The following is a 22,344-nucleotide window of genomic DNA, read 5'->3' on the forward strand; positions in this document are numbered from 1 at the left end:
AGATTTCCCCAAAGTAGCTTGCTAGTAATCTGCAATTTTCTGCGTTATTGTGAGCGATGGTCCCATTTACATCTCGAAATTCGAGGGTGGGTGCTTTGTATCATGATTACCTTCGTTTGAAAGTTCTGTAAAAGCTTCTTGTGTTGTTTTTAGTAAATTCTTCATCAGTTTGGAGGAGAGTTATGTTTCCATGTGTCTTCTTAATCCTTTTTATATTTTTATCTACTAGTTTTCTAACTCTAATGAAATTCAGTCTACTTTCTGTGATTGCCAGTTTTGCCATGCCTGTTTCTTTTTACAATGAGGACATCACATTCCAACGACCACCAGGCATGTTTTTTTACTTTTTGTGTTAGGTGCTATCCATTCAGCTGTAGTAATGAGGTTTTCCTTGATAGCCTCCCTGCTTTGTGTCTGAATGGTTTCTGTTGCTTTTGTGAATTCATCTGATTTTAATATCTTCTTCGAAACACTAAACATGAACTTCAAAGGCCAAATGGAGATACTTGAGCTAAAGGAAAGAAACATTTTAACAAAAATTATAGGACCAAAATTTCAAGACAGTTAGATTATAGTCATCAAAAATGAAACTCTCTGCAAGAAAACTGAAACTTTTAGATATTATGCGAAAAAGGAGGATAAATTTTTATGGCCATTCTCTCAGAATGAGTTCGAACAGATTAACCAAACAAATCTTTGACTTTTCCGTAACCGCAAAACGAAACCCAACTGGTATAAAGAAACTGAGAAAGACCTAGTAGAATTAAAGATTTCAGAAAATTCACTTATCGATCGAGCAGCTAAATTAATTACTAAAGATGAAAACATAAGGTTCCAAGACAAATCTACACAAAAGTCGAAACCCTTTATCTCGGAAGAAGAGAGGAAAAAGTAGATCAGATAGAATGAAGAAATACTGGAAAGAACTACGCACAAAGAAATCATTGATCCAGTGTACCCCAAAGAGGGTGAAACGAAAGAAGAAGAAGAAACATATAAGTTATAGTTTAGCCATTTTGGCCGTTTTGTGAGAATGTTTTAATATTTTCATTGTATGATAGTTGGCAACCCTGCGACTACTTTCCAAATGAGCGCCAAATTGGAATTGATATTGAACATATTATATTGTAGCTTGTTACACATTTTTCTGTGTGGATATTTAGTAGTAAATAAATCTGACAAGGTATAAAAATGTATAAATTTTAATATTCATGTTTAGTTACTATGTAGCATTGATACGATGCTGAAAAGTTGTTCGTTCTAAAATAATGGTTTGCTGTTTCCGAAACATTGTTGTTATTTTGTGTTTGTCATTAATGCTTTTGGTTTGTGGAGGTGAAATGTTAAGTGTTCAATGTTTTATGATTGTGTTATTCGTCGTATAGATTTCTGTACATCGTATGTTATAGAACTACTCTCGTAGTTGGATATACACTTTAGAACAACATTGTTTATCATTCACAGTGACGGCGTCATATGAAAATGATAATTTTAGTTCAGAAGCTGACAGTAAAACTCAACGACTGAGTTCAGAATGCCTTGGTTGCTCGTAAATAGTGAAAGCTGATTGTTTTAATATCGTAACTGCAAGTAGAGTCCTTGATTAGGTTTGAGTTTAATTACTAGTAAATCTTGAAGTTCAGGTATGAAACGCTTACAAATAATAGCGAAATACGTTTACAATTGTTAGTTTTGCTATCAATCTGTGAATACATAACAAATCCAAAAAAAGCCTATTTAAAGAAGTAGATTAATGATCGCATACTTTGGTGTGAAGCAAGCAATCCAGAATACTGAAAAAAACAGTGATTATTCGTTTGCCAGCTTTCTAGTATTAATTATTTCAGCGAGAATTGCAACTAATTATCTAACAGTAAATATCATACGGTATCTATTAAATACTGGACAGTTATTATTTATTTATTTATTTATCCGACATACTTGTGTATCCTTTTATGTGGATCCCTTCAGTGCCTTAATGACATGTCATTTCGTTTGGCTGTTTTTCTTTGGTTACAGGGGTCATCCCACAATGATATAGAATTTGCCCCACAATACAATAAAAATAAATAGCTCCAAATATAGAGAATATGTAAGATTTTATCAGTGGTCGTCCACGACATTATCCATCTTGGCATTAGCCTGAAATGATTTAGGAAAATCATGAAAAACGTTAATTAGGATGGCCAGATAGAACAAACTCCATCCTACTTAGTTTGAAGTTAGTAACTGACAGATACTTATGAAACATTTTCACTAACTTCAGTCTGTTTAGAAAACTGACTCTGGACCTTTACAAGTCACATGCATATTTGATGTTTGTCATTAAAACTGTGTGAGCTTCACCCCCCCCCCCATCCCCCCGCCCCTAGTGTGATGTTGAGCTCAGGAAAATTACAAGGCACACAGTGTAGATCTTTTTCTTTTAAAAGAATTTCATTATGACCACATATTGTGATGTGACAGGGTGCTATAGTTATCCCCTTCCATTATTAACCACTGTTCAGACTCATGTAAATGATCCATAACTGTTTACATTACTTATGAAGAATGCTATAGCTGTATAGCTGTCTTTTTAAACAGATATATTTTAGTATTTTCTCTCATTTTCTTGGATAGGATGTATTATACAATTTTATTTTCTGATAGGAAATGCTGTTTTCAGGTTTATGTTTGTTTTTCCATCTGTAAATGTAAGTCTGGATTGATCTTGTTTCATGATTATGTATGAAACTACCAGCTGTTACCTGCAGATGCTCTGGCAGATCAACTGTCCTGTCATGACGGGTGATGAGTAAGTAGGCTATTTTACATGCAGTAACATTAGCAACCCTCACCTGTCTGCCTGTTTGAGTAACCATAGCTTGTAATATGCACTGCCCCTCCTCCCAACTTCTGCAATGCACGAGATGGCTGTGTTGCTGCCAAGCAGTGTGTGTGGAGGGCCATGGGCAGGAGCACACACCTGTGCACTGTACAATTGAAGTAGCAACATATTATATGGTATATAGCTTACATTTTCTACAGATTTAATATTTTTTTAACATGATATATGTTCACTGATGTAAAATTGATACAGTGGTTTGGTTGTGAAAAGGTAACAGGCAACACATACTTTTGTTTTTATAATATTAGTAAGGGTTATTGGATACTTGGTAGAGCAGATGTTGTGCCCAATGTGCGCAACAGATTATTGGATGTAGGCATACTCACTCGGTACTGTAAGTATAGCCAGTTTTCGTAATAATTCTTTACACTGAGCCTTAACTTCCTCTTAGGTATTATTCTTACGACCCTTTTCTGATATTTAGAAATGGTGTTCAGAATATCGTAGCTAAGAACTGAGTGTATGTAGGAATAGTATGTCACCACAGGACATTGGCTGTTACACACTGATAGTAGAACCCTAAGAACATAACATGCTGATGACATTCTTTTGTTAATATATTTGTGTATTCATTCCACGTTAATTGACAATCAATATTCATTCCTAAAAACTTTGTGTGTGTTACAGAATCCTTAGATGTATCATCAGCTTAATGCAACATACTTGTTTTCCCTTTTTATGCAGGCGTGCACACTGTTTTCTTTTTGTTCAGTGTTCATTTATTACATACGGCCTAATTGTAAAAGATAAGAAGTGAGTAGGTTTAGATACATGTTCCAGTCGATGTGGTGAAGTGTTGCTGTACTGCCCAGTTCTAAAAAATTAGAAGCCAGCAGATATGGATATTGTCCCAGTCTCTGTTCTGAAGGGGTGCATATACAGCACACATGCCCCATTAAGAAACAGAATAAATGAGCCCTTCAATTCAGGTATTTTTCCAGAATACCTAAAGCATGCACAAAGGGAATTTCAAACTTATCAGGGAAATCAGGAAAAAAATACCACTGGAAAAATCTTTTTGTCTCAGTATATGAAGTGGTTTGTTTACTGAGATGTCATGCATTGTTACTGGCTGGGCGGAGCTCAGTACATGTGCCACTTCCCAACTTTCTCATTTTTACTGCTTCTCCCCTTTCTACCGCTCTCCTTAACTTGCAGTCAGTGCTGCCACCACTTCTTGCCACTAGTCTAGCAGCTGCCGACAGCAGGCAGGGATGCGTGAGGTGTAGTTTGTTTGAGTCTGATTCTCAGAGATTGTTGACACGGCCCGTAGACGGTGGTCACATGTGCATGAGTTGTGTCTGAATGATTGTGTAAATGCGTGTGTGTGATTTCATTTTCTGACAATGCCTGTGGCTGAAAATTTAATTGTGAGAGTGTGATTGTCTTTTCTGTGTGCCTGTCTGTGACTCAGTGATACTCTTTATGGTGAGTTGCTACCTATCCTCATTAGTATTGATTCTTAGAGTATTTGTGCATGCTATCTGTTGCAAGGATTGATCACTCTAGTCTCATTTCATCAACATGGTGTCTGTGATACATGAACAGCTGACCACACGAGTGGACTTCCATGATGGACCAAAACCGCAGACCATTTCTGCAGGTATCGCTAATGGATCTGGCCTGCTGATCTGAAGCCCATAATTTCCCACCAATATGAAAGCCCTGCTTGTCAGATCTGGTCTCACTAATCTGCCCACAGGCTGGGCCTGTTTTTATATGGCATAATGTGGCGGATTTTCGTAACTTATCTAAGGACCCAGGACTGCAGTGCTTCTTGGCAGGCCAGAGGCCACAGGCAATGGATTTCAGGAATTGTGACTGTCTCACCACAAGTACATTGTACAGTGTGGTGTTTAATAGACATTTTATTTAATCTAGTACATTTTGGCACTCTGAAAGTAATTTTTATATTACAGAGTATGGATAATAAGAAGGAAAAAAATTTGGCAGTCCCTGGCAGTTTGTACGTTATATATTCATATATTTCTCTAAAGAAAAATTACACAAGACCTTTAAAATAATAGACATAACACAATGGGTAATAACTGACAATAATGAATATAATAGCACTAACATTTTATTGGCAGTCACATATACTGTTGGTTACACTAGCCTTCTGCGCCTTATACACTTCTTCCCAAGGTGTCTACTTTTTTATGAGGTTATTTCTGGAATCAGTGAAGGTATTTTAAATCTGTTTTGTGACTCCAAGGAAATGTGTATTTTTGTCACCAAATGTGTTATGTTTAATTGAAATAAAATAACAACAGTGGCCTTAATAGAAAAATATACCGTTGGGCTTGCTTTCTCCATCTAAAAACATTTCATTACAGAAGATGATGTTACTGCTGAAGATTTTTGCTCACACAGCGGAGAAATACAGAAGTCTTTAAATTTTTTGTCACTTTATGTCTTTACTGACCCTTGAGATGTCAAAATTTGTTAAGGAAAAATGCTAAAACTTGTCTGGAAATAAGTGAAATATCAGGGAATTTCACTTGGGAAAACTTGTGGCAATCCTGGTTATGTTCTCAAGAGTTTTTATCATCAGTATGTAACAACCAATGCCTTGTGGTAACTTACTCTTCCAACATACACTCGAGTGTAACTGTGGCATACTTTTCTGGAGCTGAAGGCGTGAAACATGGACATGATTTTCGAGCTGCTGAAAAGGGCCACAGGAGTAGTAACTAGAAGTAGTCGGGTTTATTGTAAAGAGCCATACTGAATGAGTGCCTCTAAACTATCTGAAGTGTATATCAAGGAAAACATTACTAAATAAATTGCTAATAGTTTTATACATAGCTATTAAAAAAGAGCCATTTTGGACTTACATTTACCAAGGAGAAACAAATAAAAACCCAAAACAGCATTTTCTATTGGAATAAGTAAGTGGTATGTACTACACAATCAAAGACTACTTTGAGGGCTCAGAGTGGTGATTAATAATGAAAAGGGACAAGTACATCACCCTGTCCCATTTCAATACATTATCATGGTTCACTGCTTTTGCAAGAACATCATTTATCAGTATCTAAATTGCATGTCATTCTCCTGTGTTCAGCATTTCACTTATCATGGAAGGATGCTGACTTAATTTTTCAGGTGGACAAAAGAAAGAAGTGGAGTCAGTTTTCAGAACAGATTGGAGCTAGTGCAAGTGGCATATCTGCATCCTTAGGGCCAAAAGTCATCAGTGGAAAAGCTTAGTGTGTATGGCAATGAAGAGCAAAACTGTTTCGTATTATAAGCTTTATCAGAGTACATTGCATAGTAGGTGCCTATTGAGTGACCAGCTGAATGAGGTGGTGCAGCTGTTAAGACACTGATCTCATATTTGGGAGGATGGAATTCACTTTGTCCGGCCATTCTGGTTTAGATTTTCCATGGTTTTCCTAAATCAATGCAGGAAAACATCAGGATTGTTCCTTCAACACGGGTGTGGCTAACCACCTGTTCTAGAGCACACTTATGTATCCTGTGCAGTTATAAATTGAGCTACCCATGACAATTGCTATGTCTTTTATAAGAATGAGTGATCCCCTTCAATTTACATACAATTGCTTCATCATTGTGAGGTGAGCATTAGATTGGGGGGAGGGGTGGGGGTGGGGGGGGGGGGGGGAATTAAATGAAACATCCTTCAGGGTTTCATTTGGTTTTTCTAAAAGGGGTTCTTGTGTTCTGTTCGTGAATATGCTGTTGCTGTCATAAGCAAAGAGAACTTTTCCTCCATGTCTTGTACTGCATAGAAAGTGATTGCTATAGGCATAGTCCATATCAGTTCAGGAAGGCTAGGAAAAATATCTTACCTTTACAGTCTCGGATGTTATTGAATTTAGCACATATTAAAATAAAGGACTAAGTAAGGAACACACATTTTTTTGTTTTCTCAAAAAAAAAAAAAAAAAAAAAATTGTTCTCCGAGATACAGCCCTCCAAAGATGCATGTGGAAGATGCAAATTTTGGAAAAAATTTAAAATGCTGTATACCTGAAACAGTTTCAGGTATATTGTTGTTTTTTTTTATTTGAAAGATAATTGCTTTATGATTACAAAGAAACCCTCCATTTGTAGATATGTGTCAAAGTTCTTTTACTATCGTGTTCTGAACTTTTTTATAATTTATGGAATTTAAAAAAAAAATGCTAATCCATAAATGTTTTATTTTTTTCTGTCGATTAGTACAATATAGTTCACTTTCCTTGAAAAGGAGAGCTTCCACTTTTAGGTTGAACAGATTTTATAAACAATTGAAATTTTTAGCATACATATAACCTGTTTTATTGCCACATTATCACATAATCGGCTCATAAAAATCGAAACCTAGCCTTATTTAACATAATTTTAGTTTTTAAAGATCAGTAAGAGAGACGTTTTTCGAGCATTTTAAATGGTTCCAAAATGTATGTGAAAGGCCCAAAGACTTAAAGGTTTCAATTTATACAACTTCTTTGTACTCTGTTTTGTACTGAAATTTGCCAGTCGTTGAACTAAAAATGTGTTCCACTGCTTCAGTATCTTCCTTTGATATAGAGTGATGCCTTCTTGTTGAACCAATAGGAACTGGAGCACTTACAGTCTTCAAAACATTGTGAACAGGAAGTCAGCACTGATGGTGTTGTTGCTGTCCTTAAGCTGATAACCTATAACCAGCAGCTGGTCCATGTGATAACATAACATTCACTACAATTTCGTTTAATTCATGAACTGGTGTCTATAATCTCTGCAATCCACCAGTCACAGTCATACACAAATGCCATAAACATCCACCTTCTCAGGTTGTGAATCTCAATATTATCCTGCTGCTTCTGAGGTGTTGGTCGAACAAACGATATTTCTTCTGTCTTTCTCTTTAAAGTGCCCATCACTTTGAGTCCAGTAATTTTTCTTCTTTGTTCCTTTCACAGGAGTAGTTTGGTTGGACCATTCTTCTTTTTCCTGTTAATATTAACGACATAGGAGACAATCTGAGTAGCCATCTTAGATTGTTTGCAGATGATGCTGTCATTTGCCTTCTTTTAAAGTCATCATATGATCAAAACAACTTGCAAAATGATTTAGATAAGATATATGTATGGTGCGGAAAGTGGCAATTGATCCTGAATAAAGAAAAGTGTGAAGTTATTCACATGGGTACTAAAAGAAATCAGCTAAATTTCGATTACGTAATAAGTCACACAAATCTGGAAGCTGTAAATTCAGCTAAATACTTACATCTACATCTACATCCATACTCCGCAACATCTACATCTACATCCATACTCCGCAAGCCACCTGACGGTGTGTGGCGGAGGGATTTCAATTACAAATAACCTAAATTGGAATGATCACATAGATAACATTGTGGGGACTGATGGATGACATCGATAAAGCGAAAAAGTACAAAGAAGGGCAGCTTATTTTGTATTATCGCGAAACAGGGAAGATAGTGTCACAGACATGATATGTGAATTGAAGTGGCAGTCATTAAAACAAAGGCGTTTTTCGTTGCTACGGGATTTTCTCATGAAATATCAATCACCAGTTTTCTCCTCCGATTGTGAAAACATTCTGACATTCTGTTGGCACCCACCTACACAGGGAGAAATGATCATCTAAATAAAATAAGATAAATCAGAGCTCACACAGAAAAATTCAAGTGCTCGTTTTTCCAGCATTCCGTTTGAGAGTGGAAGAGTAGAGAGACAGCTTGAAGGTGGTTCATTGAACCCTCTGCCAGGCACTTTATTGTGAATAGCAGAGTAATCACAGAGATGTAGATGTAGAAGTGGATGTGACAATAATTGTCAGAGAGGTAAAGATCTTTTATAAATACTTTAAAATTTTCTCTGTTGATGTCTCTCAGTACATGATGTAAGATAGATTCTGAACTTTTTGATACCATAGTAGAAGGGGTTTTATCGTTTTGCCATGCCAAAAGTGTTAAAAATGTTTAGAAAGTTATTACTAATTTCACCCTTGACAGCACTGATATAAACGCATGGGCCTTCACCTTATAAGGTAGTAACTTGCACATTCATATGGTAATAGAACTACATGCTTTATTTCATAGTCTCCACACCAGTGCTGTGTAATGCATGTCACACTACTTTTGAAAGACTGTTATTCAACTTCAATATGTTGTATTTTTAATAGACTCCAGATTCTGCTGAAAGACAAATAATTATGAACAAATTTTTGTGGTGTTTGTGCAGTCTGGAGTGGTACATTCTATTTTTTGTGTACAAGCTGAAGAAATCTCTATTGTTGATATACTTTGAAAGGTGTGAAGCGTTGTCCTCCTACTTGTGACAACAAATATTTGACAGTGTGTGGCCCGACACTCACCTGCTTTAGTCTCACTAATTAGTACCACCATCTTCCTTTCCCAGTCCTGTTGAGGTGCAGACGATGCCCATTGTAGCTCCACCTCCCAACATTCCCCACCGGCACCAGTGCAATGCGTGACTTGTTAGCAGTTATCAGTGCCATTTCCAGCTGTGCGTTAACTCACCATTAAGCACTGCCAAGATGAGGCTGATTATTCTGCTGGAACAGCACAACTGTCTTCACATTGGTGCTACTTGTCCTGTACGCCCAGTTCAGGTACCTACACTTCTGCCATAACTGCTACCTAGCGGCAGTATTATCTTTGTCCTAACAGTAGTGTTATTCTTATTCTTCCAACTCATGAGTAGAGTCAACTGCACCATCTTGAGGCTCCTCTGCCCCCAACTCTACTAGCTGGAACCTGTCAGTGGTAGACACAACAAAACTGTCCGATCACAGCCTCCCCTACTAGCCTTGTTACCAACTGCTAGTTCCCAACTAACCCATTCATCATTGCCATCCTTCATCATCACTGGCTCCATCCTAGCTTCATTAAAATGTGTGTGAAAGGCACATATCTTCCTTTTCTGCTTCTCTATTAAACTGTTTCTGCAGAATGTTTTGGCATTCCAGACATTCTCTCTCTCTCTCTCTCTCTCTCTCTCTCTCTCTCTCTCTCTCTCTCTCTCTCTCTCTCACTCATGTTTTTCAGGATTTTCCCATCATCCATGTTCTGGTGGGCACTAAGCACAAGAGAATCTTCTTTTGGTTGTTTTTTGATGACATCTTGTTTGTGTTGTTACCTTGGTTCCCTTCTCAGATTTTTTGTGTTTTCTTTACGGCCACTAGTGCTGATCGCTTTTAGATGGTAAATGGGAGACCAGTCTTCAATGCTCTCCAACTCAGATGTCATTGGGAGCAGCTGAATGAGCTGGCAGTGGTGCAGCCATGTGGCTGCATGGGCAGCCGGCATCAAGGTGTCAACAACTCTGCAGCATTTTGGCAAGGAGATAAACGTTACTCATGGCCACAGACATTGAGACAACAAGGCCAACCAGGTCACCAGTGATAATAACCTCTGCTGGTGTGCTGCTAGGTGCAGCAGCTGCTGTAGGACAACTTTGTGCGGTGTCAGTGCTGATGGCAGCTGGAGTGCTTGCACTCCTGCTGACAGCCATTGTGGTGTTGTCATCTGAATGTCGTGTATTTCCTCCCTAGGGAGATCAAACCACCGTCTCTTTGGTTTCTGTCTCGAGCATGCTGTCTGGCTTGCAGGCACCATCTTCTTCCACTTCCAGGGGAGGAGACAGTTGTGGCAGCATTGCTGGCCATCATGTGCTTGATGTTGCTCGAGTCCTCTGTCATCCATGCACCTGATAGCAGCCTGTCTTCGGTTAGCAAGGCACACTGCACTGGTGAACAGTTGCTGACTTAAAATCCATACAGCCCCAGTAACTTGCAACACGCATACCACCATTGTTTTTGCACTTTGATTTGTGCATCCTTGGTAGTGGGCAGATCTCTCTCAAATGGTTTCCTGCACAGTTAACGCTTGCTTCAGAGAAGGAGCAGCAGTCTGCCACCTGTCTCACCCTGTGGCAGCGAAATTTCTGACGTGCTCCTCTCTTCTTGCAAAGTGTCTTGACAGTCACTGTGGTGTAGGCCACTCTCTTCAGCTGAAACAGGAGCAGTGGTGTCTCTTTCTGCATCTGGTGGCCCATGATGCATGACACAGTATGCTCTGTCAATCTGTCTGAGACCCTCCAGTTCTTCTTTAAGGAAGTCTGGGGTTGTCAAGTGTGGAAATCTCTTGAAGTTTGCATAGATGAGCTTTCCCAAAATTGTGGCTGCGTATAGAAGGGCAGCAATGGTGCTGCCGCCTTGCTCGTCACCTCCTCGAAATTGTCAAAGTTAACGTGCTGTATTGCTGGTTAATTCGCAGTCATCCACTGCTTGAGATGTTGCAGGAGCCCCTTTTAATCATCTCTGACCTCTGTAATGATTTGGTTTGACCCGTTGTGCCTGTATCAGCTGCAGGTGATACATGGGGGGCATTGAACATGGACGCTACAGGTGCATTTCCCACCATGTTTTTCTTCAGTCACAGCTGCCTTCTTTGAGCTGGTCTTCGAGACCACAACTGGTTTTGTCATCTGTGTTGATTTCTTGCTCACAGGGTGTGGCTCTGGCCTGAAGTAGCTTCTCTTTTCTTGATTAAGGCAGAATAGCACTGCCTGTGCCGTGCTTCTCTTCCGAGCTGCCTCGGTGAACTTGGAATTACATGTCAAGGCAGAAGGATGGTCATCATTTACCACAGCTCCCACAATGAATCCCACTACTCACTAACTTTTGTGCAGCAGCTTCCACAGTTTCCGTTCATAGCCCTTAACATAAATATATGAAACTAAAAGAAAATCCTGAGATGTATTAAATTTTGTTTCCTGTAAAAGAATGTAACCTCCAAAAATGGGATGAGTTCACTACAAGCATGAGTTCAGTACAGTCATATGTATGCACATAATCAAAATGTTTATTTCACTCCATGTAGTTCCATGCTTACCCATCATTACTAATTCATTCACAAATTTCAGTGCCATAGTTTTTTATCACCTTCTCTTCACAGAGTTGCTGTGTGTTCATACATCTCCGAAACAGTGAAAACTAAAAGAAAACAGCTGAAACAACACTGTGTCGATACATGCACAATAAAAACCATAGACCTATAGTCTTTCAGCAAGTAAATATACTTTGTAAATTTCACAAGTAATTAGCATTTCTGTGGGGTAAAGTATTCGCTTATTAATTTATTCATATTTTGTGTTCTGTGAATTCCATCATACAGGAGATCTTTAAGAAATGTGGAATAAGTCAAACTATACAGTAACAGGCAGAAGGAGCTATTGGAGGCAGTGTATAACAGATTCCAACAGCAACTTAAAACTATTGCTAATCTATTCACACTGAAAATTATAAGAATTTCACTATAAATGTACAAGTACTGTGCATGAAAAATGAAAGCAGCTACTTTGAAAAAGTCACTTAGCCTCCTACTGCATTAATTAGTTGCTGTTTTTATTGTCTGTTACTTCATATTAATCATTTGTATGACTTTACTCCCCCCCCCCCCCCCCCCCCATGAACCATGGACCTTGCCGATGGTGGGGAGGCTTGCCTGTCTCAGCGATACAGATAGCCGTACCGTAGGTACAACCACAACGGATGGGTATCTGTTGAGAGGCCAGACAAACGTGTGGTTCCTGAAGAGGGGCAGCAGCCTTTTCAGTAGTTGCAAGGGCAACAGTCTGGATGATTGACTGACTTGGCCTTGTAACAATAACCAAAATGGCCTTGCTGTGCTGGTACTGCGAACGGCTGAAAGCAAGGGGAAACTATGGCCGTAATTTTTCCCGAGGGCATGCAGCTTTACTGTATGATTAAATGATGATGGCGTCCTCTCTGGTAAAATATTCCGGAGGTAAAATAGTCCCCCATTCGGATCTCCGGGCGGGGACTACTCAAGAGGATGGCGTTATCAGGAGAAAGAAAACTGGCGTTCTACGGATCGGAGCGTGGAATGTCAGATCCCTTAATCGGGCAGGTAAGTTACAAAATTTAAAAAGGGAAATGGATAGATTAAAGTTAGATATAGTGGGAATTAGTGAAGTTCGGTGGCAGGAGGAACAAGACTTCTGGTCAGGTGACTACAGGGTTATAAACACAAAATCAAATAGGGGTAATGCAGGAGTAGGTTTAATAATGAATAGGAAAATAGGAATGCGGGTAAGCTACTAGAAACAGCATAGTGAATGCATTATTGTGGCCAAGATACATACGAAGCCCACACCTACTACAGTAGTACAAGTTTACATGCCAACTAGCTCTGCAGATGACGAAGAAGTTGAAGAAATGTATGATGAAATAAAAGAAATTATTCAGATAGTGAAGGGTGATGAAAATTTAATTGTCATGGGTGACTGGAATTCGAGTGTAGAAAAAGGGAGAGAAGGAAACATAGTAGGTGAATATGGATTGGGGGTAAGAAATGAAAGAGGAAGCCGCCTGGTAGAATTTTGCACATAGAACAACTTAATCATACCTAACACTTGGTTTAAGCACCATGAAAGAAGGTTGTAGATGGAAGAACCCTGGAAATACTAAAAGGTATCAGATAGATTGTATAATGGTAAGACAGAGATTTAGGAACCAGGTTTTAAATTGTAAGACATTTCCAGGGGCAGATGTGGACTCTGACCACAATCTATTGGTTATGACATGTAGATTAAAACTGAAGAAACTGCAAAAAGGCGGGAATTTAAGGAGATGGGACCTGGATAAACTGACTAAACCAGAGGTTGTACAGAGATTCAGGGAGAGCATAAGGGAAAAATTGACAGGAATGGGGGAAAGAAATACAGTACAAGAAGAATGGGTAGCTTTGAGGGATGAAGTAGTGAAGGCAGCAGAGGATCAAGTAGGTAAAAAGATGAGGGCTAGTAGAAATCCTTGGGTAACAGAAGAAATATTGAATTTAAGTGATGAAAGGAGAAAATATGAAAATGCAGTAAATGAAGCAGGAAAAAAGAATACAAACGTCTCAAAAACGAGATTGACAAGAAATGCAAAATGGCTAAACCGGGATGGCTAGAGGACAAATGTAAGGATGTAGAGGCTTATCTCACTAGGGGTAAGATAGATACTGCCTACACGAAAATTAAAGAGACCTTTGGAGATAAGAGAACCACTTGTATGAACATCAAGAGCTCAGATGGAAACCCAGTTCTAAGCAAAGAAGGGAAAGCAGAAAGGTGGAAGGAGTATATAGAGGGTCTATGTACTTCAGGACAATAATATGGCAATGGAAGAGGATGTAGATGAAGATGAAATGGGAGATACGATACTGCATGAAGAGTTTGACAGAGCACTGAAAGCTGCAAAATACTAATACAAATTCTTCACAGACGAATGGAAAAACTAGTTGAAGCCGACCTCGGGAAAGATCAGTTTGGATTCTGTAGAAATACTGGAACACATGAGGCAATACTGACCTTACGATGTATCTTAGAAGAAAGAACGTTTCTAGCATTTGTAGACTTAGAGAAAGCTTTCGACAATGTTGACTGGAACACTCTCTTTCAAATTCTAATGGTGGCAGGGGAAAAAATACAAGGAGCGAAAGGCTATTTACAATTTGTACAGAAACCAGATGGCAGTTATAAGAGTCGAGGGACATGAAAGGGAAGCAGTGGTTGGGAAGGGAGTAAGACAGGGTTGTAGCCTCTCCCCGATGTTATTCAATCTGTATATTGAGCAAGCAGTAAAGGAAACAAAAGAAAAATTCAGAGTAGGTATTAAAATCCATGGAGAAGAAATAAAAACTTTGAGGTTCGCCGATGACATTGTAATTCTGTCAGAGACAGCAAGGGACTTGGAAGAGCAGTTGAATGGAATGGACAGTGTCTTGAAAGGAGGATATAAGATGAACATCAACAAAAGTAAAACGAAGATAATGGAATGTAGTCGAATTAAGTAGGGTGATGCTGAGGGAATTAGATTAGGAAATGAAATGAAATGTCGTGTGACGAGGGCCTCCTGTCGGGTAGACCGTTCGCCTGGTGCAAGTCTTTCGATTTGACGCCACTTCGGCGGATTGCGCGTTGATGGGGATGAAATGATGATGATTAGGACAACACAACACCCAGTTCCTGAGTGGAGAAAATCTCCGACCCAGTCGGGAATCGAACGCGGACCCTTTGGATTGACAGTCTGTCGTGCTGACCACTCAGCTACCGTGGGCGGACATTAGGAAATGAGACACTTAAAGTAGTAAAGGAGTTTTGCTATTTGGGGAGCAAAATAACTGATGATGGTCGAAGTAGAGAGGATATAAAATGTAGACTGGCAATGGGAAGGAAAGCGTTTCTGAAGAAGAGAAATTTGTTAACATCGTGTATAGATTTAAGTGTCAGGAAGTCATTTCTGAAAGTATTTGTATGGAGTGTAGCCATGTATAGAAGTGAAACATGGACGATAAATAGTTTGGACAAGAAGAGAATAGAAGATTTCGAAATGTGGTGCTACAGAAAAATGCTGAAGATTAGATGGGTACATCACAAAACTAATGAGGAAGTATTGAATAGGATTGGGGAGAAGAGAAGTTTGTGGCACAACTTGACCAGAAGAATGGATCGGTTGGTAGGACATGTTCTGAGGCATCAAGGGATCACCAATTTGGTATTGGAGGGTAGCGTGGAGGGTAAAAATCGTAGATGGAAACCAAGAGATGAATACACTAAGCAGATTCAGAAGGATGTAGGTTGCAGTAGGTACTGGGAGATGAAGAGGCTTGCACAGGATAGAGTAGCATGGAGGGCTGCATCAGGCCAGTGTCAGTACTGAAGACCACGACAACAACATACCTGTAACTTTACTATCTCAGAAATATTATAGCTATATTGTGGAAAAATTACAAACTTCTTTAACATTAGCATTCCGTTTACTGTGAATATTTGCAACCCCACGGTCAGTTGTTCTGAGAAACTTTGGTAGATGTACCTAATAAGGAACACTTGCGTTTAAGTTTTGAAAGCTTGGGGACTAATTTCTGCTGACTATACCAGGACATGAAAGTCCATTTTAAATCCTAAACATGGATGCATAAAATACTAAGAAGTTATTTTTAATTCTAATATTGTTATTGTGAATTACCCCAAATACCATTATGTATTTAATATAAAAGTCTAAGAATACAAAAGTTTCAGAATGGTCTTAGCTTCAACCTGTTTGGTTATCAACTTTTCAAACAGTTACAAAATATTCTTACTATACCATTGTGTTACATACATACTTTTTTTGGTTATATCTGTGAAGCCCAAGCAAATTATATCACTGGAAAGGTTTAGTTTATCATGATGTTTCCAATTTCAGTTTGTTATGCATCTGGGTACATAGTTAGAAGTTGCAGTAATGCCTCATCCAGTGTGTATCCTAGCCATTGACCTCTACTTCCAATACATGTGAGTTAGTCATATTGGCATGCATAATATGAGTCTTTATAAGATTAAAATTAATGGTTAAACTGTTTACTATATATTAGCTGTAATCCTGTTCCATTATCGTTATTGCTCTGTCCTGTTATAGGTGTGTTTGGGATGAGTAGACCATACATTTCATCAGCAAACATCACTATGTGTGGTTCTTTTTCTTTCTTTCCTTCCTTTTTAATGATTTCTCTGTTGCCCCTGCTAAATGTGTGTGCAGCTCAATAACTGGAGCAGATCAGACAGAAAAACATCTTTGAAGTCGATTTTTTAAAAATTAATAATGTCCTAAAACTTCTGTTCTCTTCAACCAATTTGATGTGTGCTAGTAACACATTATAAATTATAATTCCAGAATGATTCATGTGTCTTTGAGTACAAGTTCATTCTATTCATTATGTGTGGAGAGCTGTACAGTTGTGTTTGAAATAATGTTGGTAACCAGTGTTAGTTTGTAGATAAGCAAACAGAGCGCTGATCACAAGCACACACTTGTAGGGGGTGTACCAAAATTCATGCAAGAAGTAATTTTGATAAAAACCAAGTTTATAATAAAAAATCATAATTTTCATATTGATTCATAAAGTGTAGAGTGTAGGGTTATGTATGAAATAGCATACCTGGTAAGTGGTCTTCACAGCGTAGTGGCATACACACATTTTATTTGACAATTTCCGTGGCTGTTTTGCATAAATATGGCTGTATTTTCTTGGTACAATGCTCCCTCATGGTGTGGGTGGTCTTGGACCGCAAAGAAAACAGTCCATGTTAAATCACATGATCCGGACTGCCAGTTCTGATCACCCTAAACTGGCAGGTTATGCAACCAGGAAATGACTCGTGCAATACTTGAATTGTTTTCTGGGTCGTATGGCATGTGACACAGTTTTGTTGAAACCACATATCATCCATGAAACCACATATCATCTGCACCCATGTATTGCAATTTAGGCAAAAAAAAGCCTCAATTATAATTTCACAACAGTGAGCACCACTTACTCTTGTTGTCTGCACAGTCACATTTTTGGAAAAGAATGGTCTGATGATGCTTCCAACACAAACTCCACAGAAAACAGTAACACACTGTCAATGCATTTTATTTCTCAACAATAATTTGAGACTTTTCTGTACCTGAAATAAGACAATTTCATTGATTAATCAACCCATTAAGATGAAGATGAGCTTCGCCACTGAAAATAATTTCCAAGTAGACAGTTCTTGTGTCAGCTGAACTTTGTAACCATTAAACAGCCAGTTTTTTGCATGAATACGTTGTAGAGAGCTTCTTGAAATATCCAATCCTTGACCACAGTGTTGATGGGCTGAATTGATGTCCCTGGACAGTCTGCAACACTCTCACAAATTGCTTCTATGTTTGGAGTTGTACGAATTGCTGAAGGACAGCTAGAGTGTTTAAAATCACAAGTTTATGCAGTTTCTGTCCTTTTTTAAAATTAGTCTCTTCAAAGTTGATAAAGTTAAGTCACTATTCTGACCATATGTTGCACGAAATTTTGTAACTGTTGCTGCCAAACTTTCACTATTTTTAAATTATTGCTCAACAATGAAAACACACTGTTCTTTCATTTAGTGCTCCATTTTTAATATTCTTGTACTTTCCTGCTCATATATAAATATGAAAATCTTACTGCGCAGTGGTGTGTGCAGTTACTTAAAAAAAATTCTTCAAAAAGCTTTCATTTGCTGAATGAACTTTTAAGAAGAGGAAAAATCCCATGGAACATGATTTGCCAGACAGTAAACTCATGGCTTGAGTCTTTCTCAGATAGTCTTTACATTATCAAAAGAGAAAGGAAGACTGTGCTGGGGGTTCAGAAAAGGGTATTGTTGTATATAAATGAAGGGCTTCACTGTATTACTAGGAGACTAAAATCTTTCAAGCAGCTGAGTAGTAAGATGGCTTTAATAGAAACAACCACATACTGCCAAGCCATGTACATCTATCTATACATCCACATGATTACTCTGCAATTTATAAATAAGTGCCTGGCAGAAGCTTCATTGAACCACCCTCACCCTATTTCTCTACCATTCTATTGTAGAATGGTGCATGGGGAAAAGCAATCACCTGAATCTTTCCATGCGAGCTCTGGTTTCTCTTGTTTTGTTGTGATCATCATTTCTCCCCATGTATGTGGGCACCCACAGAATATTTTCACAATTGGAGGAGAAAGTTGGTGATCAAAATATCATGAGAAGATCCTTTAACAATGGAAAACACCTTTGTCTTAATGGTTGCCACCTCAGTTTACGTATCATGTCTGGAGCTTTCTCTCCCCTATTTCTCGATTATATAGAATGAGCTGCTGTGCTTTGAACTTTTTTGATGTTCTCCATCAGTTCCATCTGATGCGGATCCAACACCACACAGCAGTACTCCAGAAGAGAGCAGACAAGCGTGCTGTAGGCAGTCTCTGCAGTAGTCCTATTGCACTGTCTAAGTGTTCTGCTTATAAATCTCAGTGTTTGATTTGCTTTCCCTGAAACATTATCTGTGTAATCATTCCAATTTAAGTTATTTGTTATTGTAATTTCAAAGTATTTAGTTCAGTTTACAGCCTTTATTTTTGTGTAATTTATTGTGAAACTTAAATTTAGTGGATTTCTTTTAATATTCATGTGGATGACTTCACATTTACCATTATTTAGAGACAGCTGCCACTTTTCGCACCAGGCGGATATCTTGCCTGAAGTATTTTGGGGTTGGTTTTGATCATTTGATGAGTTTACGTGATGGTAACTGACAGCATCATCAGCAAACAGTCTAAGAGGGCTGCTCACATTGTCTCCTATGTAGCATATGTAAATCATGATCAGCAGAGAGCCTTTAATACTTCCTTGGTGAACGCCAGATATTACTTCTGTTTTACTTATTGACTTTACATCAATTAGTATCAACTGTAACCATTCTGATAGGAACTCACTACTCCAGTTGCAAAACTGTGGCCACACTCCATAGGTATGCAATTTCATTAGAAATCACTTGTGAGGTGGCATCAAAAGTCTTATAGAAATCTAAAAACATAGAATCAGTTGGACGCCTCTTGGTGATGGCACTCATTACTTTGTGAGAATAAAGAGCTAATTATGGTTAGAAAGAACAATAGTTTCTGATTCCTTGCTGAGTATTTGTCAATAAATTGCAATTAGTATCAACTGTAACCATTCTGATAGGAACTCACTACTCCAGTTGCAAAACTGTGGCCACACTCCATAGGTATGCAATTTCATTAGAAATCACTTGTGAGGTGGCATCAAAAGTCTTATAGAAATCTAAAAACATAGAATCAGTTGGATGCCTCTTGGTGATGGCACTCATTACTTTGTGAGAATAAAGAGCTAATTATGGTTAGAAAGAACAATAGTTTCTGATTCCTTGCTGAGTATTTGTCAATAAATTGTTTTCTTCAAGGTAATTCATAATGTTCAAACATAGTATATGTTCCAAGATCCAATTACAAATAGACATTAGTGATATGGGTGTGTAATTCAGTGGATTACTCCTATTTTCTTTCTTGGTTGTTGGTTTGACTTGTGCAACTTTCCACTCTTTGGGTACGGATCTTTTGATGAGTGAGCTGTTGTGTATGACTGCTAAGTATTGAGCTATTGCATCAGCATACTCTGAAAGGAACCTGACTGGTATACAATCTGGACCCGAGACCTTTGGTGAGTGATTTGAGCTGCTTTGCTGCAGCAAGGATATCTATTTCTGATTTACCCTCATGTTGGCAATTATGCTAGGTTCAAATTCTGGAATATTTACTTCGTCTACCTTGGTGGAGGAGTTTTGGAAAACTAACTCAGCTATAGTGGCTCTGTCATCAGTGACATCACCATTTTTTTTTCATGCAGTGAAGGTATTGATTGCATCTTGCTGCTATTGTACTTTACATATGACCAGAATCTCTCTAGATTTTCCGCCAGATTTCAAGACAGAGTTTTTTTGTGCAAACTATTAAAATAATACCAGTGGTGCTAAATTTTGAGCTTCTGTACAACTACACCATTCGTGGGGATATTGCGTTCTTTAAATTTGGTATGCTTTTTTCGTTGCTTCTGCAACAGTGTTCTGACCTGTTTTGGGTACCATTGGAGATCAGTACTATCTCTTATTAATTTACTTGGTATATATCTCTCGATTGCCATCAGTACCAATTCTTTGAATTCAAACCACATATTGTCTATGCATAGTCAGATTAGAAGGAGTGGAGGGTGTATCTTAGAAAGGTGTAAAGTAAATTTTTATCCACTGTTTTAAATAGAAAGAAGAAAAGTAGATATGTAAAACTAAACAACTCAAAGAATGCCCAATAGTAACAGAAGCAAACAGCACTTTTACTTCTACCAAGACTGTTGTGTCTTCCAGAGAATCGATAAGTATTGGGTTGCATAGACGAAAGAAGAGTGGGATTCAGAATGAGTAATTGATGTGAATGGTGTTATGATGTAAGTAGTAAATGGCAAACTTGAGAAGACAGTGTTCGTATTGACTGTCAGTTCTCCATCATTTCTTGAACTTAATAGATTCTGGGTTTATACACCTTAATGTGAGACCATACATTCCAATTCAAAATGGGCACAGCATCATAGGCAGCAAGAGAAGTACAACATTGTGGAATTACTCATAGAGTGGCACTATTCTGTGTCAGCTGTTCAGACAATCAAGCTTTAGGCTTTAGCAGGTGAAACCATTTTGAACAGTTGTACCTGAAAGTACAGCTTCAATGCTTGAGTTCTCGTAAACCAGTAGTGATCTACAAGTAATGGAGGCTGCAAACAAATATACTTTGCAGACCAAAATCTTATCTCTTCAAGCAGATCAGATAAAATCAAACATTATGCCACTAAGAATGTAATAGCCACGATTTCATTTAAGAAGGAGCAGTTGATAATAAACATAACTGCTGAAGGGAAGAACACAATGCCCTCTGAACATGGAGCATTGCCTTTTGGCAGTGAATTTGAAGATGTCTTGGATACTGGTCTGTCTGAGGAAACCAGTAAGCTCCTGATACAACTCTCATCCATCACAGTATCCCCACCTCATTGGAAAGTTAATATAAAGGTAAAGGTAAAGTCAAAACACACTGGTAAGATTGTTGTTATAATAGTACAAAATGATACCTACACTCCGGGAAATGGAAAAAAGAACACATTGACACCGGTGTGTCAGACCCACCATACTTGCTCCGGACACTGCGAGAGGGCTGTACAAGCAATGATCACACGCACGGCACAGCGGACACACCAGGAACCGTGGAGTTGGCCGTCAAATGGCGCTAGCTGCGCAGCATTTGTGCACCGCCGCCATCAGTGTCAGCCAGTTTGCCGTGGCATACGGAGCTCCATCGTAGTCTTTAACACTGGTAGCATGCCGCGACAGCGTGGACGTGAACCGTATGTGCAGTTGACGGACTTTGAGCGAGGGCGTATAGTGGGCATGCGGGAGGCCGGGTGGACGTACCACCGAATTGCTCAACACGTGGGGCGTGAGGTCTCCACAGTACATCGATGTTGTCGCCAGTGGTCGGCGGAAGGTGCACGTGCCCGTCGACCTGGGACCGGACCTCAGCGACGCACGGATGCACGCCAAGACCGTAGGATCCTACGCAGTGACGTAGGGGACCACACCGCCACTTCCCAGCAAATTAGGGACACTGTTGCTCCTGGGGTATCGGCGAGGACCATTCGCAACCGTCTCCATGAAGCTGGGCTACGGTCCCGCACACCGTTAGGCCGTCTTCCGCTCACGCCCCAACATCGTGCAGCCCGCCTCCAGTGGTGTTACGACAGGCGTGAATGGAGGGACGAATGGAGACGTGTTGTCTTCAGCGATGAGAGTCGCTTCTGCCTTGGTGCCAATGATGGTCGTATGTGTGTTTGGCGGCATGCAGGTGAGCGCCACAATCAGGACTGCATACGACCGAGGCACACAGGGCCAACACCCGGCATCATGGTGAGGGGAGCGATCTCCTACACTGGCCGTACACCTCTGGTGATCGTCGAGGGGACACTCAATAGTGCACGGTACATCCAAACCGTCATCGAACCCATCGTTCTACCATTCCTAGACCGGCAAGG

The 22,344-nt window shown here is 39.2% G+C and overlaps 1 protein-coding gene across 1 annotated transcript in view; it reads left to right on the forward strand.

Annotated features, from left to right (window-relative positions):
* The first annotated feature begins 1,562 nt into the window (after window positions 1–1,562).
* Window positions 1,563–22,344, forward strand: part of LOC126336305 (protein SSXA1-like) — a 149,191-nt gene continuing 128,409 nt past the window's right edge. The window contains exon 1 of the mRNA XM_049999845.1: window positions 1,563–1,643. The gene's annotated coding sequence lies outside the window, so the exon portion shown is untranslated. The remainder of the gene's footprint in view (window positions 1,644–22,344) is intronic.

This window comes from Schistocerca gregaria, chromosome 2 (assembly GCF_023897955.1).
Source record: "Schistocerca gregaria isolate iqSchGreg1 chromosome 2, iqSchGreg1.2, whole genome shotgun sequence".
Taxonomy (NCBI): domain Eukaryota; kingdom Metazoa; phylum Arthropoda; class Insecta; order Orthoptera; family Acrididae; genus Schistocerca; species Schistocerca gregaria.